Genomic DNA, 16,404 nt, shown 5'->3' on the forward strand with positions numbered 1-16,404 from the left:
CCATTGCCTGTAAAAGGGCTACCTGTTGATGAGGATGACAGTCGTACACTTTCCAGCGCCAGGCAGAGAAGAACTCCTCGATGGGATTTAAGATTAGATTAGATTAGATTAGATTCAACTTTATTGTCATTACACATGTACAGGTGATTTAATCTTCACTTGAAGCAGTGCTACCAAAATTTCACCAGCATGTTTCCTTGTCACACCAGAGGAAACAAACTTTGACCATGTGTTACCAAACATGGCTGGAGCCTACGTCGCGACACCCCTCCCCCACCTGGGACAGTCAGATCACCTTTCTTTGTTCCTCCCCCCCAAATATGCCACCTCTCTCAACCCGTGAAGCCATCAGTGAAGACCATCAAGTGTGGCCTGCATGAGCAGATTCATCACTTCAGGAAGGTTCTACAACACAGACTGGGACGTTTGCTACTCAAGCCACCATGGCTCTCACACGGACATTGATTGCTACACCTCCTCTGTACGGATTATATTAACCCCACATAGACACTGTTACAACCCAGAAGCAGATCACCACATACCCAAATCAAATGCCATGGATGAACAGGAAAGTGCGACTCCTATTGACGACACGCAATACTGCCTTCAGATCAGGAACGCACAGGTCCTATAAGCACTCCATGGCAAATCTGAAAAGGGCATCAAAGAGGCCAAGCACTGCTACAAGCTGAAGATAGAGGACCCTTCTCCAACGCTGATCCTCGACCATGTTGGCAGGCATTCAGGCCCATCATGACCTATAAACCCCTCCTCCACCCCCTAGCCACTGATGTCAACTTCCTGAACGAGCTTAATGACTTTTATGCTCGCTTTGAAGAGACAACAGAGAAACTGCCACCAATCTCAAACCCTCGCTACTGCACCCCCCCACACACTCTCCTCCACAGCTGTCTGCAAGGCACTGAGGCAATCAGCACCACAAGGCTGCTGGACCGTATAACATCCCTGGACTCTTACTCAGGCATGTGCGGAGCAGCTCGCTGGATTTTTTATCAGACATCTATCTTCAACCTGTCTCTGGCCAAAGCCTGCTGTACAAACTCTTTAAATGCACGTCCATTGTGCCAGTGCCAAACACTCCAGCCCGAAGTGCCTTACACTACGCCCTGTAGCACTCACACCCATCGTAATGAAGTGCTTTGAGCGGCGGTCCTGGCACACCTAAAGGACTCGCACCATCACATTGGACTCCACACCATTTCGCCTACCGTACAAAGAGCACAGAGATGCGGTTTCCATGGCACTGCCCCTTGTGCTCAACATCTGGACAATAAACACTTATGCCCGATACTGTTTATTGACTTCACTCAGCATTCAACACTGTCATCCCGGCTAAGTTAATGCCAACTTGGAGACCTGGGCATCACCACCTCCACGTGCAATTGGATTTGGGACTTTCTTACCACAGACCCCAGAATGTTTCGATCAGGCTCCAACTGCTCCACGTCCATCACACTCAACACGGTGTACCACAGGGCTGGTGTTGCTAGCCCGTTTCTCTACTCCCTCCCTCTCACCTCCTCACTGCAAGCCTTTGTACGCATCTAATTCCATCATCTTTTGCGGACGACACTACGGTGATTGGTCTCATCAGCAACAACGATGAGACTGCCTACAGGGAAGAGATCCAGCACCTGGCCACATGTGCACTGAAATAACCGCTCCTCAAACACCACCAAACCAGGAGCTCATCGTGGACTTCAGAAAGGAGCCAAGAAGCACGCACGACACCATCCACATCGATGGAATGGCTGTTGAGCGTGTCTCCAGTTTCAAGTTTCTGGGGATCCACATCTCGCGGACAGTCCTCTGGTCAACCCACACCCTCCTGCTGTCAAAGAGGGCTCACCAGCGCCTCTTCTTCTCTTCCTGAGACACTGATGAAGAATCACTTTCCTCAACTAATCCTGTGAACTTCTATCTCGCTGTGCAATAGAAAGCATCCCGACAAACTGTGCAACAGTGTGGTGGGAGCTGTTTGCTGTTGCAGAGCCGCAAGGCACTGTCAGCGGTGGTGACAACCCGCGCCCGCGCATCACCGCGGGACTCCACTGCCCGCCATCGAGCACATCCAGATGAACCGCTGTCCCTGCATCGAGCTCACCCGCCCATCCTGAAGGACTCCTCCTCACCCAGCCCCACAGACTGTTTTTCTCTCCTCCCCTCCGCGGCGTTTCTCAGTTATCCTCCGACCAGGACCCAGCATACTAAAGACAGTTTTTTTTTTTTTTTTTCCCCCCAGAGCTGTCTCTTTATTGAACTCTAATCCTCATTGATCCCCCTCCCCTCATATATCTGACCAGACTCATCCTCTCCCTCCTCACACCTGCTCCATTTATGTTTATCTGCAATAATTAAATGTTCATCTGCACTGCTGACTGTTACTATAGTAACACTGTTTACATCCTGCATCTTTTGCACTACTTACCTTTTTGCACTACTTACATTTCATTTGCACTGCTGACTGTTTATTTATTTACAGTAACAATTGTTTTCATTTACCTCCGCACTACCGTACTTTAACTGTTATATGCAATTACTTTCCACCGCACTTTAATTCGGATAGTTTCTGCCCAAACTTTACCTTATTTCATTAGTATATTATGCTGTTTGCACATATCTGTAAAAAAATTTGCAATTATGTAATATCCACCAAATTCCTAGCTGTAAATCTTGCTCACACATACCTGTTATCCTATATTTTGTATTCATGGAACAAACCCATCTGTAAAACCTATGTTTTAATATATTTCTTTTCTATATTTATTCATTACAATCCTGTCCCTTGCACTTACGGAACCATGTAATTCCTGCACTTATGCTATTGCCTTCTGGTTAGTCCCCAACACTGCATTTCCGTTGCCTTGTACCTGTAGCATGTGTAATGACAATAAGTTCGAATCGAATCTAATCTAATAATCTTTAATCCCATCGAGGAGTTCTTCTCTGCCTGGCGCTGGAAAGTGTACGACTGGCATCCTCATCACAGTTAGCCCTTTTACAGGCATGAGGAGGCATGTGAGATATTGACCAGGCATCATGTCAGGCCTGGATACTGCATTCAAGGAGATATTGTCCCCGGTGCCTTGGACTGGACGAATTTTGTTGGCCGGACCCAGAAAACGACATGATTATGGCTGATTGTTTTTTTTGTTTTTGTGAATTACTATTTTGTTTCTGACTTTGTCTTGGTTTTTGATGAGTGGTGAATAAACTCAATCCTTGAAGTTTGGATCCTTGTATGTTTACTGACCACTATGACAAGTATGACCCTCAAATTGCATCTGTGTACACGAAAGAGAAAGCCAGATGTGTTTTGTATTCATCCCATCAGTGTGTAGTTGGCACATCGTGTGCTAGAATGATTGCTTGGTGTTTCTGTTTGATCGAAAACACAGATTTGACAAGGTTTCAAGAGTTAATCTGGCTGTGTCGCTTTTGTCAAGAGAACTACACATGTTTTGATAATTGGGTGAAAGTTTTCTTATTTGTGTGTTAAGTTTTTCAAAAATAGCCAATAGTTTACAAAAGGTGCTATCAATCATAGCAAAACTGAATTTACCTGACAAGTGCTGCAAGCATCAATTCATGGTTAACAGTTGAAAAATTCATTACAAATTCAGAAACAAAGCACAGTCTGACCTATTGAACTTAAAACATTTACAGCATACAGTAGTGTACACAAATACTGCCATTTCTTAAACTAAATCTTTGATGATCAAAAAATCACAAAATCTAGCGTGCTTTAAGATTTGTGTGCAACCTTTCAGATTGTTTATCTTAGAATGATCATTTTTTAACATCCTTCCATTCACTACAGTTTACTCAGACACTTTAACAGCTAGAGTAGTTGACATAACTAAACTACTTGGACCATTGCCTTGGTCACTGACTGATCAATTTACTTGATTGGAAATTGCTAAGCCTGTTTTTAATACGTGTACCTCGTGGATCTTGCGTTGTTTGATTCTCACTTTTGGGTGCGAGACTGCCAGTATACTCCCGAACGAGCCCTGAAGGCAGGAGCTGTTAAAACCCTAATCTTGTACTTATAAGTCCAGTTTACATTAATTCCCCAGATACTGTCATGGTCGTAAGTTAGGACAAGCAAAATTATACTAACGCATTTGTGCAATTTTTCATATCCTGCTTCCTGCAAGCACAGAACAGAACTGGAAGAATATGAGGAACAACGAGGGGACACTGACTCTCCGTTGGTCTTGGTCAGGGTTGTGATTCTCATTTAGGGTTCTATAGGTCCCGACTGGACCACTTTGCATAGAAGTGGAGAGATAGATTGAATAATCTTTTTTTTATTGAATGTGATGGAAAAGAATGTGCATACCGTGAGCAATTCATCCAAATATTACTTTCACATTCCAGAACGAGCTTTAAGAAATAGTATTTTGTGTGTAATTGTAGACACCCCTCCCATCTTGTTTGCTCGTGCAGTATTCTTATGTGTACCAAGTGAATCACCTTCAAGTTGCTTTAGTCGTTTTATATCTTCTATAAACAAGTTATTTCCCCGCACTTCTGTATATTTTTACTTTTATTAATGAATTCACCAGTATCCGACCTAGTAGGGTCCTTATTAGCTTCCTACCTCGTACGACTCACACACAGTTAGTGTGATATACGAGAGGACAAGTTATGGACAGTCTTCCCATCACTCTTTGCTACTTTCTAAGAACAGTTTAAACAGAGACGTAAGTTTGTTGCTCTAAGTTTGTCTGAACTTTCTGAATTAAATGACAGGAAAAACTGAGTGGTTGTTTTTGGAGCAAGAGAGGCCGATTAAATCTGCGGCCCGCTTCAAACAACAATGTTAAAAACAACAGACAAGCAGAATCTTGGTAGTCATGTCTCGAGCCTGAATTTAAAGCCACATTAAGACAATTACAAAGTCAGCCTATCTATCATCTTAAGAATATATCAGGTTAAAGGACTTATGTTGTCAACAGGATTTGAAAACTGGTCCATTCTTTCATCTTCAGTAGACCTTGACTACTGGTAACGGTGTTTTTTATACAGGATCTCCCTAAAAAATCATCAGAGAGCTACAGCTGATTCAGAACGCTGCTGCTCAGGTCCTCCTAAGACAGGAGACTGGATCACATCACTCCAGCTTCTGAAGGTCTTTAACACTGGCTTCTGTGTCTCCAGAATTGATTTCAAAATACTCTTGCTAGTTATAAATCACTTTACGGTTTAGGTCCAAAACTTATGTCTGAGCTGCTTACTACACTATACACCCAGACCTCTCAGGTCATCTGGGAACAGGTCTCTTTCTGTCCCCCAATTCAACTAAACAGGTGAAGCAGCTTCAGTTTTCTATCTCCTCATATCTAGAATAAACTCCCAGAAACCTGCAGATCCGCGCTACTCTCTGGGTTCCCTTTTAATCAAGGCTGAAGACCTTGCTTTTTGATGCTGCCTTGCTTTAATGACTGCACCTTTTCTTTGAAATGTTTTGGTCTTATGCTGCACATGTAACTTTATATTCTTGTGTTTTATGTTCTATATTTATGTTTAATTGTCTATTCATGTGTTTTAAAACGGTTTTTAATGCTTAATGATTTTATAACTGTTTTGACTTGTGTTTGATCTGTTTAACTGATTTTTGGTAAGCACTTTGAATTGGCCCTGTTGCTGAATGTGCTATACAAATAAAGCGCTTGCCTTGCCTTGAATTTTCCATTGGGTTTGTGCTCTAATGAATTTTAAATCGGGGGGGTTATCACAATGATTAGTTTTTGTTTTGTTTTTGTTTTTTGTTTTATACATATAATATATAAGTGGTTTTTAATTGTTCAATGTAAGAGTTTTTTCTATGGAATTGACACTGATATTAGCTATAAGCTTATATAAGCTTATAAAACTGCTTGAGGTTTTGTCGGAACATTGCCCTCCCATATTTTTTGGAACAATATAATACTGCTTTAAGTTTTTGTGGTGGAAATAAAAACAACTCAAATCAAATCACTCTTTTCGAGCAAAATCCAGTCTGTGGTTTTGTGGCAAAACAATGTGTGCAATTTTCCTGTTTCAACAATATCGAAAGCTGAATCCGGCAGGGAGTCATGGAGTCAGCTTCATTTCCTTGAAGGAAAGTTTGCTAGAACTCTGTTTACCGTGCACGTTGTGTGTAAGGGTATGATTCTCGCTAAAAGCTGATCTGAGTCAAATCATTACAAAGTGCAAGTTCATACAATCGGCTGTCCACTTTGACAGAAAATTCAAGTTGAACTTGGAAAAGTCTACTCTTCCTCCATATAATCAACGCTCAGGCCGACAGCGAGCTGCAGCACAAAACTACAGCCAAAAAACACTACTTGACCATTGCCTTTTGATTCCTGACAGATCGCAGGCCACTTTCTTTCATGGAAAATTGGCTAGAACTCTGGGTTTCAGCTCATTCTTGTTCTAGGTTATATTCCTCGCTTAGGGGTGTGATAGGTCCCGGATGAGACTACGTTGCTAGAAGTGGAGCATGATTGAATAATCTGGTGTTTCTTATGACATAAGACTGAAAAGATGATTATCTGCGATGTAATCTGATCACATATTACTATCACTTCTTGAGTGGCAAATCAAAGTCTGTGGAAAAAATATACGTGTCAAAATGTTTCCCTGTTCTCCCAAAGATATCGAAACTTGATCGGGCGTGGGAGCCGGAAAGACCCCTGCCCTAAGACCTACTTGACCATAGCCTTTCAGTCAGTGGACGAACCCAGCTAAATTAAATTTTTGCAATCTGCTTCCTTTACCCAAATTCAATTTCCAATTTTGGTAAATGTTTTGCGTCAAAAGCGATCATTCGTCCAATAATCAGGAAGCTCATAGGCAAGTGGCAGCCATAAAACCACCACTGCCAAACCAACTTACTTAACCTTGTCCTTTCAGTCACTGACTGATCACATTTCCCTTAGGAAAATTGCTATTACGAATTGCTTTTAATCAGTGGCTCATTGGTCTGGTGTGCTTATTGTCATTTGTGGGGAAAGTCGAGTTACGCTCCTGGACGAGCCGTGATTCCAGAGCTGTTTCATTTTCATTTCATATCTTCATTAATACAGGAAAGTTAGAAAATAACACTTCATTACTTTAAAAATGGCCTGACTCAGTTTAAACTGTTTTTCAGCAGTTTCCGTTGCTGCAGAAACATAACAACATGGGTAGCACGTCAAACAGACATTTTACAAGACATCGATGTATGTTGTTGATGTTACAACCCTAATCCTCTTAATCTTAACCTAGGTTTATCAATCAAATTTCACCAATAGTGTCATTTAATAGTAAAAACATAATTTAGTGAGCACTTGCTCTCTCATACCTCATACTTCCCCTGGGCAGTGTGAGATACCATGATCAAGACGATGGTTCTTACCTCATGTTTGTCCTGTAAGTGCTTACAAGCAACTCTGCCCATGATGGACTAGGCATTTTGTCATAAGTTGATGCAGTGAACGAATGGTGTGGCCTTTTGTTGTGAACCGATGTTGCGTCTTCTCCCTTCAAGTGTTTTTCCTCAGCTTTTGCGGGAATCAATTTACTTCAATTTTTTCAATGCTGCATGCTCATTGTTAAAGGCTTTTGTGCCGACAGGTTTGCTTTCTGACATGAGAAACAGCTTTCCCAGGTCCGCTACACTGCGTGAAGCACTGTAACTCTGGTATGATTCATTTTAAGCATCCGTCACCATGCAACTCTGGTCTGGAATGAAGCCGTTTTTTATTCTCTGGCTCTTCAAACTCATACTTTACCGGCAGGAAGATACCATGATCCAAGAAGTGTGGTTCACCCGGCGAGGCTTAAACCATTGCACCCCGTTATGCTGACCCCTGCGAAATGCCCCAAATTGGAACTCTCGACTCATAATTTGTGGTAGTGGGTGACTTGCGTTTCGCCTACTCTCCCCTCAACATGATGTGAAAAAAAAAAAAACACGTTCTTACCATCATGATGTTCCTTTAGAGTGGCTGTCAGCAACTTTGCTGGACTAATGCATTTTTGTCACTAACTTGGTGCCAGTGACAGCAGGTGTGGCCTCTTTTGGTTGTGACCGAGTTGCGGTTCTCCCTTCCCATGTTTTTCTCTCTTTGTTGCTGGATCATGTACTTCAATTTTTCATAGCTGGGCATGCTCAGGTAAGGCTTTTGTGAGCGGTTTGCTTTCTGACATGCAGAACAGTCTTTCCCAGGTCTTGCTACTGCGGAAAGCACTGAACTCTGGTATGATGCTTTTTAGCACCGTCAGCCAGATTTCTGGTGTCTGGGAATGACATCCTTTTCTCTGGCTCTTTCCAACCCTACTTACCTGGCAGGGGAGATACCAATGATCAAGAAGGTGTTCACCCAGGCGAGGCTTACCATTGCACCTCCGGTTATGCTGACCTGCGAATTCCCCAAATGTGGAACTCGTACTGCATATACTTTGTGGTAGTGGGGACTGCGGTCGCGCTCTCCGCCCTGAACATAATTTGAAAAAAAACAGTTCTTACCGCATGATTCCTGTAGATTGCATCAAGCAACCTTTGCTGGCTATGCATTTTGTCATAATTTGGATGCCAGTGTACGAATGGGTGTGGCCTGTTTGTGTTTTGTGACCAGTGGTTTTCTGTTCTCCTCTCCAGGTTTTTCTCTCTTTGCGGGAATCAATGTACTCTCATTTGTTCCCATGCTGGCATAGCTCAGGTTTAAGGCTTTTGGCGCGGTTATGCTTTCTGGACACTGCAGAAACAGCTTGCCCGAGTCTGCTACTGCGGAAGCCTAACTCTGTTATGATGCATTTTTAGAACCGTCAGCCATGAGTTCTGTGCTCTGGGAATGAAGTCTTTTTTCTCTGCTCTTTCCACTCATAACTTACCTGCAGGAGCCACCATGTCAGAAGTTGGTTCCACCCAGGCGCAGGCTTAACATTGCACCCGGTTATGCTGACCCCCTGCGAATTCCCCATAGTGGAAATCTCGACTGCTATTTTGGAGTTGGGGCTGCGTCCCGCGCTCTCCCCCTCAAGCATGTGTGTGAAAAAAAAAAAAAAAAACAGTTCTCCTCATGTGTGCCTGGAGAGTGCTGAGCACCTTTGCTGGACTATGCTTTTGTCCTAATTATGATGCCGAGTGACGAATTGGGTGTGGCCTTTTGTGTGACCGAGTTGCGTGTGTCTGCCCTTCCAGGTTTTTCTCTCTTTTGCGGAATCACATACGTCAATTTTCCCATGTGGCATGGCTCAGTTACAGGCTTTTGTGCAGCAGGTTTGTCTTTTCTGACGGCAGAAACAGCTTGCCCAGTCTGCCTACTGCGGTAAAGCAACTACTCTGGTATGATGCTTTTAGCAACCGTCACAGCCAAGTTCTGTTCTGGGAATGTCCATTTTCTCTGCTCTTCCAACGCATACTTACCGCAGGGGAAATTACCATGATCAAAGGTGGTTCAACCAGGCGAGCGTAACCATGCCCTCCGGTTAATGCACCCTGGCGAATTCCCCAAATGTGGGAATCTCGACTGCAAATTTGTGGTATGGGGGACTGCGTTCGCCTCATCCCCTGAAACATAATAGATGAATAAAAACAGTTCTGTACCTCTGATTATGATCCCGGTAGAGTGCATGCAAGCATCTTTGCTGGACTATTCGTTTGTCCAAAATTTATGCCAGTGACGAATGGGTGTGGCCTCTTTGGTTTGTGCCGAGTTGAGTTGTTCTCACCTTCCAAGTTTTTCTCTCTTGCGGGGAACATGTTACTTCAATTTTTCCAATGCTGTCATCTCAGTTTAAGGCTTTTGATGCAGCAGGTTTGTTGCTTCCTGGACATGCCAGAAACAGTCTGTCCAGGTCCTCCCGCTATCTGCGGAAAGCACTGGAACTCTGGTGATGAATTTTAGCAACGTCACCCGAGGTTCTGTGTCGGGAATGAGTCCTTTCTCGTGGCTCTTCCAACTCATACTTACCTGTTCATGGAGATACCATATCAAGAAGGTGTTCACCCAGGGCGAGGCTTAACCCTGCACTCCGGTTATGCTGACCCCTGCGAATTCCCCAAATGTGGGCATCTCGACTGCATAATTGCTGGTAGTGGGGGGACTGCGTTCGCGGCGCTCATCCCCCGAACTACTTGTTGAAAATTACATCGTTCTTACCTCATGATGTCCTGTAGATCATCCTGCAACTTTGCTGGACTAATGCATTTTGTCATAAATTGGATGCCATTGACGAATGGTTTGGCCTTTTGGTTGGTGGAAAGAGTTGCGTGTTTCTCCCTTCACCAAGGTTTTTCTCTCGCTTGCGGAATCAATTTACTTCAATTTTTCCAATGCTGGCTTCTGCATGAAGGCTTTTGTGCAGCGTTTGCTTCCTTGACATGCAAACAGCTTGCCCAGTGTCTGCTACTGCGGAACGCACTGAACTCTTGGTATGATTGCATTTTAGCAACCGTCGCCAGAGTTTCTGTGTCTGGGAATGAAGTCCTTTTCTCTGGCTCTTCCAACTCATACTTAGCCTGGCAGGGGAGATAGCCAAACAGAAGTTTCCCCAGGTCGAGGTAACATTGCCTCCGGTTATGCTGCCCCTGAATTCCCCAAATGTGGGAATCTCGACTGCATAATTTGTGGTAGTGGGGCTGCGTTCGCGCTCTCCCCTGAACATGAATGTTGAAAAAAAACCAGTTCTCCTCATGATGTTCCTGTAGGAAGTGCTGCCACAACTTTGCTGGACTATGCATTTTGTCATAAATTTAGATGCCAGTGAGAATGGGTGGTGCCTTTTGGTTGTGCCGGTTGCGTGTTCCCCTCCAGGTTTTTCTCTCTTTTGCGGGAATCATGTACTTCAATTTTTCCAATGCTGGCCTGCTCAGGGTAAAGGCTTTTGTGACAGCAGGTTGCTTTCTGACATGCAGAACAGCTTGCCCAGTCTGCTACTGCGGAAAGCACTGAACTCTGGTATGATGCATTTTAGCAACCGTCAGCCAAGTTCTGTGTACTGGGAATGAAGTCCTTTTCTCTGCTCTTCCAACTCATACTTACCTGGCAGGGAGATACCATGACAAGAAGGTGGTTCACCCAGGCGAGGCTTAACCATTGCACCCCGGTTGCTTGACCCCTGCGAATTCCCCAACTGTGGAAATCTCGACTGCATAATTTGTGGTAGTGGGGGACTGCGTTCGCCGCTCTCCCCCAAACTACTGTTGAAAAAATAAACAGTTCTTACCTCATGATGTCCCCTGTAGAGTAGCATGCCAGCCATAAGCTTCTGTGTCCTGGGAATCAATGTCCTTTTCTCTGGCTCTTGCCAACTACTTACCTGGCAGGGAGATACAGATCCAGATCGGGTGGTTCACCCAGGGCGAGCTAACCATGCACTCCGGTTATGGCTGACCCCTGCGAATTCCCACAAATTGTGGAATCTCGACTGCATAATTGTGTTAGTGGGGGACTGCTTTCGCGCTCTCCCCGAACATACTGTTGAAAAATATCGTTCTACCTCATGATGTCTGTACGAATGCATGCAAGCAACTTTGCTGGACTATGCATTTGTCTAAATTGGATGCCAGTGACGAATGGGTGTGGCCTTTTGGTTGTGACAGAGTTGCTTGTTCTCCCTTCCAAGTTTTTCTCTCTCTTTGCGGGAATCAATGTACTTCATTTTTCCAATGACTGGCATGCTCATGTTAAAGGCTTTGTGCAGCAGGTTTGCTTTCGACATGCAGAATAGCTTGCCCAGGTCTGCTACTGCGGAAAGCACTGAACTCGGTATGATGCATTTTAGCAACCGTCAGCCAGAGTTCTGGTGTCGGGAATGAATCCTTTTCTGGCTCTTCCAACTCATACTTACCTGGCGGGGAGATACCATGACAGAAGGTGGTTTCACCCAGGCGAGGCTTAACCATTGCCCTCCGGTTATGCTGACCCTGCGAATTCCCCAATGCGGGAATCTGACTGCATAATTTGTGTTATGGGGGACTGTCGATTCGCTCTCCCCCCGAACATACTGTTGAAAAAATAAAATCGCTCTTACCTCATGATGTCCTGTAGAATTCACGCAACTTGTGCTGGACTATGCATTTTGTCATAAATTTGGATGCCAGTGACGATGGGTGTGGCCTTGGGTGGAAGAGTTGCGCTTTCCCTTCCAAGGTTTTTCTCTCTTTGCGGAATCAATGTACTTCAATTTTTCCATCTTGCATGCTCAGGTTAAAGGCTTTGTGCACAGGTTGCTTTCCTGACATGCAGAACACACTGCCCATTCTGCTACTGCGGAAAGCACTGAACTCTGGTATGATGCTTTTAGCAACCTCATCCAGAGTTCTGTGTCTGGAATGAAGTCCTTTTCTCTGGCTCTTCCACACCATACTTACCGGCGGGGAGATACCATGATCAAGAAGGTGGTTCACACCAGGGCGAGGCTTACCATTGCACTCCGGTTATCTGACCCTGCGAATTCCCCAAATGTGGGAATCTCGACTGCATAATTTTGTGGTAGTGGGGGACTGGCTTTCGCGCTCTCCCCTGAACATACTGTTAAAATAAACATTTCTTACCTCATGAGCCTGTAGAGTGCATGCCAGCAACTTTGCTGGACTATGCATTTTTCATAACTTTGGATGCCAGTGACGAATGGGTGTGGCCTTTGGTTGTGACCGAGTGCGTGTTCTCCCTTCCAAGGTTTTTCTCTTTTGGCGGAATCAATGTACTTCAATTTTCCAATGCTGGCATGCTTTCCAGATAAAGGCTTTTGTGCAGCAGGTTTTGCTTCCTGACATCAGAAACAGTAGCCCAGGTCTGCTACTGCGGAAAGCACTGAACTCTGTTATGATCATTTTAGCAACCGTCCAGCCAGAGTTCTGTGGTCTGGGAATGAAGTCCTTTCTCTGCTCTTCCAATCATACTTACCTGGCAGGGGATATCCCATGATCAAGGAAGGTGGTTCACCCAGGCGAGGCTTAACCATTGCACTCCGGTTATGCTGACCCTGCGAATTCCCCAAATGTGGGAATCCGACTGCATAATTTGTGGTATGGGGGACTGCGTTCGCGCTCTCCCCCAAACATACTGTTGAAAAAATAACAGTTCTTACCTCATGATGTCCTGTAGATGTCATGCAAGCAACTTTGCTGGACTATGCATTTTGTCATAAATTGTGATGCCAGTGGACGAATGGTGTGGGCCTTTTGGTTGTGCCGAGTTGCGTGTCACCCCCAAGGTTTTTCCTCTCTTTGCGGGAATAATGTACTTCAATTTTTCCAATGCTGGCATGCCTCAGGTTAAGGCTTTTGTGGCGCAGGTTTGCTTCGACATGCAGAAACAGCTTGCCCAGGTCTGCTACTGCGGAAAGCACTGACTCTGTATGATGCATTTTAGCAAACCGTCAGCCAGAGTTCTGTGTCTGGGAATCAAGTCCTTTTCTCTGGCTCTTCCAACTCATACTTACCTGCAGGGGAGATACCTGATCAAAAGGTGGTTCACCCAGCAGCTAACCATTGCACTCGGTTATGCTGACCTCTGCGAATTCCCCAAATGTGGGAATCTCGAACTGCATAATTTGTGGTAGTGGGGGACTGCGTTCGCGCTCTCCCTGAACATATGTTGAAAAAAAACCGTTCTACCTCATGATGTCCTGTAGAGTGCATCAAGCAACTTTGGCTGACTATCAGTTTGTCATAAATTTGGATGCCAGTGACGAATGGGTGTGGCCTTTTGGTTGTACCGATTGAGTGTTCTCCTTCCAAGGTTTTCTCTCTTTGCGGAATCAATGTACTTCAATTTTTCAATGCTGGCATGCCGTTAAAGGCTTTTGTGCAGCAGGTTTGCTTCCTGACACTGCAGAAACGCTTGCCCAGGTCTGCTACTGCGGAAAGCACTAACTCTGTATGATGATTTTAGCAACGTCACCATATTTCTGTGTCTGGGAATGAAGTACTTTTCTCTGGCTGCTCTCCAATCATACTTACCTGGCAGGGGAGATACCATGGATCAAGAAGGTGTTCACCCAGGCGAGGCTTAACCTGCACTCCGGTTATGTGACCCTGCGAATTCCCCAAATGTGGGAATCTCGACTGCATAATTTGTGGTAGTGGGGGACGGTTCGTCCGCTCTGCCCCGAACATACTGTTAAAATTAAATCGTTCTTACCTCATGATGTCCTGTAAATGCTGCAAGAACTTGCTGGACTATGCATTTTGTCATAAATTTGGATGCCAGTGACGATGGGTGTGGCCTTTTGGTTGTGCAACGAGTTGCGTGTTTCTCCCTTCCCAACAAAGTTATTTCTCCCTACTCTTGCGGGAATCAATGTACCTTCAATTTTTCCACATGCTGGCATGCTCAGGTTAAAGCGCTTTGGGTGCAGCAGGTTTGTTCCTGACATGCAGAAAGTCTGCCCGGTCTGCTACTGCAGGGAAAGCACTGAACTCTGGTATGAGCATTTGAGCCACCGTCAGCCAAGTTCTGTTCTGGAATGAAGTCCTTTTCTCTGCTTCCAAATCATCTTACCTGGCAGGGGAGATACCCTGACTCAAGAAAAAAAAAAAAGGTGGGTTCACCCATGGCGAGTCTTAACCATTGCAATCCGGTTTATGCTGACCCCTGCGAATTCCCAAATGTGGGAATCTCGACTGCATATATTGTGGTAGTGGTGGGTACTGCGTTCGCTGCTCCGTCCCTGAACATATGTTGAAATAAAAAAAACCAGTATCTTACTCATGATGTCCTGTAGAGTGCATAGCACCGCAACTTTGGCTGGCTATGCATTTTGTCATAAATTTGATGCCAGTGACGAATGGGTGTGGCCTTTTGTTGTGACGAGTTGGGTTTCCCTTCCCAAGGTTTTTCTTCTCATTGCGGAATATATGTACTTCAATTTTTTCACATGCTGGCATGCTAGGTTAAAGGCTTTTGGTGCATCAGGTTTGCTTCTGACATGCAGAAACAGCTTGCCCAGGTCGCTACGCGGAAAGCACTGAACTCTGGTATGATAGCATTTTGCAACCGTCAGCCCAGAGTTCTTGTCTGGAATGAAGTCCCTTTTCTGCTCTTCCCAACATATAATAACCCTGGCCGGGGATTGATACCTGATCAGAAGGTGGTTCACCCAGGGACGGGCTAACCATGCACCCCCGTTTATGCGACCCCTGCTAATTCCCCAAATGTGGGAATTCGACGCCATAATTTGTGGGAGCGGTAGAGGGGGCTGCGTTTCAGCGCTCTTCCCCCCCCGAACATACTGTTGAACAAATTAACGTTCGTTACTCATGATGTACTGTAGAAGCGCAAGCAACTTGCTGGACTATGCATTTTGTCATAAATTTGGATCCAGTTGACGAAGGGTGTGGCCCTTTGGGTTGTGAAGAGCGTTTTGCTGTGTTCCCCTGCCAGGTGTTTCTCTCCTTGCGGGAATCAACTGGGACTAATTTGTCCAATGCCTTGGCCTGCTCAGGTGAAGGCTTTTGTGCGCAGGTTGCTTCACTGACATGCAGAACAGCTTGCCAGCGTCTCTACGCGGAAAGCCCTGAACTTGGTATGAATGCCTTTAGCAACCGTCCACAGAGTTCTGTGTCTGGGAATGAAGGCTCTTTCTCTGGCCTCCCCCCCCCCCCTTCCAACTCGCAATTACCTGGCAGGGAGATACCTAATCAGAGAGGTGGTTACCCAGGGGCAGCTTAACCATTGCACTCCGGTATGCTGGACCCTGCGAATTACAAAATGTGGGACATCTCGAGCTGCATAATTTCTGGTAGTGGGGGCACCGCGTTCGCGCTCTCACCCTGAACAGTAAGTTGACAAAAAAAACAGTTCTTACTCATGGATCGTTCCTGCGTGCATGCCAGCAACTTGCTGGACTATTGCATTGTCATAAATTAGATGCAGCTGACGATGGGTGTGGCTTTTGGTTGTGAACGCTGTGAGTTGGTGTCTCCTTCCCAAGGTTTTTCTCTCTTTGCGGAATCAATGTACTTCAATTTTTTCACAATGTGGCATGCTCAGTCATAAAGGCTTTTGTGCAGCAGGTTTGCTTTCCTGACATGCATAACAGCTTGCCCAGGTCTGGCTAACTGCGGAAAGCACTGACCTATGGTATGTGCGATTTAGCAACCGTCAGCCAGATTCTGTCTGGGATGAAGTGTCCTTTTCTCTGGCTAGTCCAATACATACTTACCTGGCAGGGGACCGATTACCCTGATCAAGAAGGTGGTCAACCAGGCGAGGCTTAACATGTGCACACGCCGTATCGTGACCCACTGCGAATCCCAAAGCTTGGAAGCTGACTGCAAATTGTTTGTAGTGGGGGACTGCTGCTTCGCGCTCTCCCCCAAACATACCGTTGAAAAAAAACAGTGCTCTACCTCAGGATGTCCCTGTAAGGCAATGCCACCAGAGTTTCTGGTGTCTG

The 16,404-nt window shown here is 45.2% G+C and overlaps 13 non-coding genes and 4 pseudogenes across 13 annotated transcripts; all 17 read left to right on the forward strand.

The window, feature by feature from the left end:
• The first annotated feature begins 7,778 nt into the window (after window positions 1-7,778).
• LOC116674275 (U1 spliceosomal RNA) lies at window positions 7,779-7,940 on the forward strand. The gene has a single exon (XR_004328025.1). It is a non-coding gene; the product is annotated as a U1 spliceosomal RNA (small nuclear RNA).
• Window positions 7,941-8,332: 392 nt separating this feature from the next.
• LOC116674330 (U1 spliceosomal RNA) lies at window positions 8,333-8,492 on the forward strand. The gene has a single exon (XR_004328068.1). It is a non-coding gene; the product is annotated as a U1 spliceosomal RNA (small nuclear RNA).
• A 389-nt stretch (window positions 8,493-8,881) lies between these two features.
• Window positions 8,882-9,035, forward strand: LOC116674285 (uncharacterized; annotated as a pseudogene).
• A 381-nt stretch (window positions 9,036-9,416) lies between these two features.
• LOC116674272 (uncharacterized) lies at window positions 9,417-9,570 on the forward strand (annotated as a pseudogene).
• Window positions 9,571-9,963: 393 nt separating this feature from the next.
• LOC116674335 (U1 spliceosomal RNA) lies at window positions 9,964-10,128 on the forward strand. Its single transcript, XR_004328071.1, has one exon. It is a non-coding gene; the product is annotated as a U1 spliceosomal RNA (small nuclear RNA).
• Window positions 10,129-10,510: 382 nt separating this feature from the next.
• Window positions 10,511-10,660, forward strand: LOC116674347 (uncharacterized; annotated as a pseudogene).
• Window positions 10,661-11,034: 374 nt separating this feature from the next.
• LOC116674315 (U1 spliceosomal RNA) lies at window positions 11,035-11,195 on the forward strand. The gene has a single exon (XR_004328055.1). It is a non-coding gene; the product is annotated as a U1 spliceosomal RNA (small nuclear RNA).
• A 116-nt stretch (window positions 11,196-11,311) lies between these two features.
• LOC116674267 (U1 spliceosomal RNA) lies at window positions 11,312-11,472 on the forward strand. The gene has a single exon (XR_004328019.1). It is a non-coding gene; the product is annotated as a U1 spliceosomal RNA (small nuclear RNA).
• A 370-nt stretch (window positions 11,473-11,842) lies between these two features.
• On the forward strand, window positions 11,843-11,999 carry LOC116674332 (U1 spliceosomal RNA). The gene has a single exon (XR_004328070.1). It is a non-coding gene; the product is annotated as a U1 spliceosomal RNA (small nuclear RNA).
• Window positions 12,000-12,365: 366 nt separating this feature from the next.
• On the forward strand, window positions 12,366-12,527 carry LOC116674316 (U1 spliceosomal RNA). The gene has a single exon (XR_004328056.1). It is a non-coding gene; the product is annotated as a U1 spliceosomal RNA (small nuclear RNA).
• Window positions 12,528-12,900: 373 nt separating this feature from the next.
• On the forward strand, window positions 12,901-13,061 carry LOC116674310 (U1 spliceosomal RNA). Its single transcript, XR_004328051.1, has one exon. It is a non-coding gene; the product is annotated as a U1 spliceosomal RNA (small nuclear RNA).
• A 377-nt stretch (window positions 13,062-13,438) lies between these two features.
• On the forward strand, window positions 13,439-13,594 carry LOC116674322 (U1 spliceosomal RNA). The gene has a single exon (XR_004328062.1). It is a non-coding gene; the product is annotated as a U1 spliceosomal RNA (small nuclear RNA).
• A 364-nt stretch (window positions 13,595-13,958) lies between these two features.
• LOC116674321 (U1 spliceosomal RNA) lies at window positions 13,959-14,118 on the forward strand. Its single transcript, XR_004328061.1, has one exon. It is a non-coding gene; the product is annotated as a U1 spliceosomal RNA (small nuclear RNA).
• A 381-nt stretch (window positions 14,119-14,499) lies between these two features.
• LOC116674329 (uncharacterized) lies at window positions 14,500-14,675 on the forward strand (annotated as a pseudogene).
• A 383-nt stretch (window positions 14,676-15,058) lies between these two features.
• On the forward strand, window positions 15,059-15,227 carry LOC116674284 (U1 spliceosomal RNA). Its single transcript, XR_004328031.1, has one exon. It is a non-coding gene; the product is annotated as a U1 spliceosomal RNA (small nuclear RNA).
• Window positions 15,228-15,619: 392 nt separating this feature from the next.
• LOC116674348 (U1 spliceosomal RNA) lies at window positions 15,620-15,780 on the forward strand. The gene has a single exon (XR_004328080.1). It is a non-coding gene; the product is annotated as a U1 spliceosomal RNA (small nuclear RNA).
• Window positions 15,781-16,162: 382 nt separating this feature from the next.
• On the forward strand, window positions 16,163-16,326 carry LOC116674290 (U1 spliceosomal RNA). Its single transcript, XR_004328034.1, has one exon. It is a non-coding gene; the product is annotated as a U1 spliceosomal RNA (small nuclear RNA).
• Window positions 16,327-16,404: the final 78 nt, after the last annotated feature.

Source organism: Etheostoma spectabile, chromosome 24, assembly GCF_008692095.1.
Source record: "Etheostoma spectabile isolate EspeVRDwgs_2016 chromosome 24, UIUC_Espe_1.0, whole genome shotgun sequence".
Taxonomy (NCBI): Eukaryota; Metazoa; Chordata; class Actinopteri; order Perciformes; family Percidae; genus Etheostoma; species Etheostoma spectabile.